A 5,474-nucleotide genomic window follows, 5' to 3' on the forward strand; every position below is an offset into this window, starting at 1 on the left:
ATTATCAGTGCACTTTGCTACACGCTTAGTAATTTTCATCATGTAGGTGGGTGTCAGCACCTCTATCTATATACCGAAAAAGGCTTTCGCCCCGCTTTATATTATAAAGCAAACTGCCCAAGCCAACATCCAACAAGGTTCAACAACACCTCTATCTATATAAGCATAGCTAGCAGACTCCTCGGTAGAACACAAATACGCTACGCTTAGTACCACCAGCCGCACAAACGGCCGGAGGAGGCAGCTAATGAGCTCCATGGCCGCGGAAATGGCTGCCGTCGAGGAGGAGGCGTGCATCTACGCCATGCAGCTGTCCTCCACGGCTCTCCTGCCGCTGACGCTCAAGAACGCCATCGAGCTGGGCATGCTCGAGGTCCTGATGGGCGCCGGCGGCAAGATGCTGTCACCGTCTGAGGTGGCCGCGCGGCTGCCGACGCCGACGACCAACCCGGACGCGCCGGCCATGGTCGACCGCATGCTGCACCTGCTGGCATCCTACAAGGTGGTGTCGTGCGAGGTGGAGGAAGGCACGCACGCCCGGCGGTACGGCCCCACGCCCGTGTGCAAGTGGTTCACGCCCGACCAGGACGGCATCTCCATTGCCCCTCTGCTCCTTCTCACCAATGACAAGGTCCCTATGGAGAGCTTGTAAGTATATACACCCTTCACTTCTATTTAAATCGCATATATCTTTGTCTTGAGTCAAACACTCTACTCCCTCTGTCAGGAAATATAGAAGTGTTTAGATCACTACTCACGCTCTTATATTTCTTTATAGAGGGAGTAAGTTGGAAAACTCAAAACAGTGCCCGGGCTCATCTGCTCCCTCTCAGCAAACAATTCAAAAACAATACTAGAAAAATTCAAAAAATTCCAAACTTTTTTGTGGTGGTAGATAATTTGACGCGTGAGGCGCGCTCCAAAATTCAACTCATTTGGACATCTGAGCAGCTCTCGGCAAAAAAGACAAATCGGGTCAAAACAGTGCGTGAACAGTATACATTTTTACAGACCCTGATTTTGTCTTTTTTGCCGAGAGCTGCTCAGATGCTCAAATGAGTTGAATTTTGGGGCGCACCTCACGCGTCAAATTATCTACCACCACAAAATAATTTGGAATTTTTTGAATTTTTCTAGTATTTTTTTTGAATTTTTTTCTAAGCGTGGGTGCAGATGAGCCCGGGTGCAGATTAGCCGCACTCGAGTAAGTTTTACTAAATTCATAAAAACAAAACATCCACAATACCAGGCAATACCATTAGAATTATTGTTCATATATTTTCGTACCATATATATTTGTATTTTAAATGTTTATATTGTTTTCGGTTAACTTGCTCAAACGTTATAAAGTTTGACTTAGGTTAAAACTAATATGCGGAGTATAGAAACATAGGGAGTAATAGCACTCGTTCCCTCCTGAAATATAAGTTGTTTTTATAGGGTAACTAGCCTTAAAAACGGCTTATATATTGGGACGAAGGTTGTATGTATTTATGTATTTCTACAAACATTAGTTAGTATTAATATAAGCTGAAGCTCGAATTTGTTAAACGATAAATAATTTGCAGGTACCATTTGAAGGACGCGGTCCTTCATGGTGGCCTCCCATTCCACAAAGCACATGGGATGACAATGTACGAGTACACCAAAACGGACACGCGCTTGAACCGCGTCTTGAACGAGGCCATGAAGGGCTACAGCACCATCATCACCGGGAAGCTTGTCGACTTGTACACGGGCTTCCATGACATCGCCACCCTTGTAGACGTGGGCGGCGGCGTTGGCGCCACCATCTGCACATCAAGGGAATCAACTTCGACTTGCCCCACGTCATCGCCGAGGCGCGGCAATCCCCCAGCGTGCAGCACGTCGCCGGCGACATGTTCAAGAACGTGCCCAGCGGCGACGCCATCGTCCTAAAGTGGATCCTCCATAACTGGCCCGACGAACACTGCACAACTCTACTAAAGAACTGCTACGGTGCACTTCCCGCGCACGGCAGGGTTGTCGTCGTAGAAGGCATCCTGCCGGTCAAACCGGAGGCGACGTCCAGGGGGCAGCAGGCGTCCCTCACCGACATGATCATGCTCACGCACACGGCAGGCGGCAAGGAGAGGAACCAGAGGGAGTTCGAGGAGCTTGCCAAGTCCGCAGGGTTCACCGGTGTCATGACTGCCTACATCCACAGCAACACCTGGGTCATTGAATTCACCAAATAGATGCATCTCATATCTCTTCCCGTTGGTTCTTGCTCTCCAAATCTGCATAATGCGTACCTTCTTTCCTTGACCCTGAATAGCCTATAATAAACAGATTTGCTAAATCTCGGTCCACTGAAATTTAGTTAAGTCTTGCTTGACTTCATAGCCATTCGATTTTGATGCATTAAGATTTGTGCAAGGCTACTAAAATTGTGTTTCTGTCCTGTATCATATACGTACGAGTGACTCCGCGGCTCGTAATACCATGATAGTAACATTCTTAATCCTGGCCCTTAGAAGGGTTCTTCATACATGTGGCAGAGCATTGTTTCTGGAATCCAAACTTTTAAAATGGGGTTTATTTGGAGAGTAGGGACTGGATCAATGATTAATATCTAGAATAACCCTTGGATCCTATCAAGTGCTTTACCGAAAGTTATAACTCCATGAGGGAAGACTCGGTTATTCAACGTAGAAGATTTAATTGACCCGCACTCAGGTGAGTGGGGTGAAGATCAGCTGCAATCAGATTTTAACCTGGTAGATGTTCACAGGATACTCAGAATTCCTCTCAACGTGGTGGCCGTGCAGGATTTCGTGGCATGGCGTCAGGACGTTGTCAGTTCAGTCATCATAGCATACAAACTTTAACCACCAATATGGCTCGTGTTCAGTCCTTGCTGATGGTCAAGGTGGTGTCCAACAATGGTATCTGGAAGGACACTTGGAGGCTCTTTCAAGATTAAACACTTCACGTGGAAAGTTCTAGATATTTTCTTCCCTGCTTTGGAGTTCTTGCGAGGCGGCACATCCCTGTCAGGTGCCCGTTCTGCAAGGTGGGTTTTGAAGATATCCAACATCATTTGTTTACATGTTGTTGCGCAGTGGATGTTTGGACTGAATTGGGACTAAATGAAGTGATCAACAAAGTAGTGATGGATGGCCGATCGAGATCAGGTACTATGGAGGTCCTAGAAAGAAACCAATCGCATGTTGGGGATGTACCAGTGGCGGAGCTGATTGTAGTGGCTTCTTGGTTCATATGGTGGCAGCGTCGCCAGTTTGTGAAGCGGGAAACGATCCAAACCCCATACCGAATAGCTATCTCCATTAAGGTATTAACAACAAACTTTGTAAGAGCATCAACCGCGAAACAACCAGCCGAGAAGAGAGATCATATGTGTAAGAGACCAAATAAAGGAAGAGTTAAGATCAATGTGGATGCTTAGCGTAGGTTATCTCCAGAGGGGGGTGAATGGGAGATTTTTAGAAATTCGTCAAACTCTGAAGAATTTGACGAACACCAGAGTGAAGAGATAACGTAAAGGAAACTAAGTCATCACAGAATCAGTGTACATGCAATCAGGATATGTAAGAGTAAAGTACATGCAATCACACAATCATACGAGCATGAAGAATATGAACAGAGGAAATAAAGACAGAGTGATGAAATTCTTCAGTTCAAATTCGTCAGACCATAGATCACAGATTTTTCGGCGGCGGAATAAAGTAAAGAGGACTGGGGAATTTGAAACCAGTTTGGCTCGGTGAAGACACATCAATTTGGTAGACCAGTTCTAGTTGCTGCATCAACTGTTCTTCTGGTTGAGGCTGCTGAGTCGCAACTCAGAGGACACACAGTCCTCGTATTCCTCTTGAGCTAATTTAGGCACAGAAAGGAGGGAGTGGCTCAGCTTTGGGACAATTTAGGCCGAGGCCGACGGCGGGCACGGCGGCCATGTGGATCGAGGGGAGATCCTTGAGCTCAGTGGGGTGGTCGCGGAGGGCTAGAGAAGAGAGTTGAGGCTGATGGTGAGCTCAGAGGGGCTTGGGGACGGCTTATATAGACAGGGAGGGGTGCTCGTGGCCGGAGTCCGCTGAGACGGTTCGGCCTAGCTCTGGCAAGGATAGGGTTCACGAGGGGTGTAGAGGTGACGGGAGAGGGCAGAGGCATGCACCGGAGCAGAGGTGCAGCCAAGGGAGGGGAGGAAGAAGCTACGGCGTGCGACAGAGCCAGTCGGCCAATGTGCACCCGTGGGCGCTCGGCGGCTAGCACCGACGAGGAAACCGCCAGAGGGGGAGACAGGTCCAGAGCAATGGCGAAGGCAGGAGAAAGCTACCAGACATACTCGGGCATGAGATAACGACGAGAGGGTCAAGGACTGGAGCTAGACAGTGCTCTGCACGCGGCCAAACTCTGTAGAGCGCGTGCACAGCCGTACAAACACGCGGTCACCGCATCTACAAGCAAGGAGAGGACAAGAGGGGCTGGCAAACTATGTCTAGTGTATTGTCCTTGCTCCTTGTGACAAACTTTACGTGATGGATCAGCAGAAGAGGATCTGAGCTGATGACAGGAATCGATGGAAGTTTGCTGCAGCAATCTTGCACTAGAAGCTGAGATGAACAGGGATAGCTAAATGATGAAACAAGATGCCTCAGAGGTTTAGGGTAGGAAGGACAAGAATTCTGTGAAGTTTGGAAGGATTAAGACCAAGATTAATATAGTTGCTTTACAACTGCCAATAATTTGTGAACTTTTTCATGTTTTGACAAACTTTTTTTCAAAATCGTTGCAATTTTTTAAAATTTATGATTCTTTTTGTCAATTTCAAAATTCAATGGTCTACTGTCAGCAACTTAACGACTGAATGAGGCAGAAAAGAATCTGCGGAGCGAGCAAGCCTGCCTATCGATGGAGGGATCGAGCGAACCTTCGTTTTAATAGGCCTGCCCAACTTGCACCAGCAGGGACAACTGGCGCTTAAGGCGCCCTATTGGAGGTCCCAGCAGTCCCTGCCCACAAAATAGTGGTCACAAGGTTGTTATCCGTGTCCGTTGTGTGACTATGTAACTTCGATTGCCCAATGGGTAATTTAACAAATAATCTATCCAATAACTTTCTATTATGGAATACCGAAAAAATAAGTTTGAAGGTGTAAATCAGAACATTTATTATTGCCATTTCAGTGGCTAACTTGTGACTGTCACTGCTTCCTTTCCCGTGACAAGGTACCTTCCACTAGTACAGAACCGGGCAATAGCACCGGTTCGTAAGGCCCTTTAGTGCCGGTTCCATAACCGGCACTAAAGTGTGGGCACTAAAGCCCCCCCCCCCTTTAGTACCGGTTCAGCACGAACCGGTGGTAAAGGGCAACCACGTGGCACGAGCCAGCTCCGGGGGGCTGGAGCCCTTTAGTACCGGTTGGTAATACCAACCGGTACTATAAGGTTTGGGGGTTTTTAGTTTTATGATTTCTTTTTCATTTAATT

General features: G+C 47.5%; 1 pseudogene; it reads left to right on the forward strand.

The window, feature by feature from the left end:
• LOC123043329 (tricetin 3',4',5'-O-trimethyltransferase-like) lies at positions 1 to 2,510 on the forward strand (annotated as a pseudogene).
• The last annotated feature ends 2,964 nt before the right edge of the window (positions 2,511 to 5,474 follow it).

This window comes from Triticum aestivum, chromosome 2B (assembly GCF_018294505.1).
Source record: "Triticum aestivum cultivar Chinese Spring chromosome 2B, IWGSC CS RefSeq v2.1, whole genome shotgun sequence".
Classification (NCBI taxonomy): domain Eukaryota; kingdom Viridiplantae; phylum Streptophyta; class Magnoliopsida; order Poales; family Poaceae; genus Triticum; species Triticum aestivum.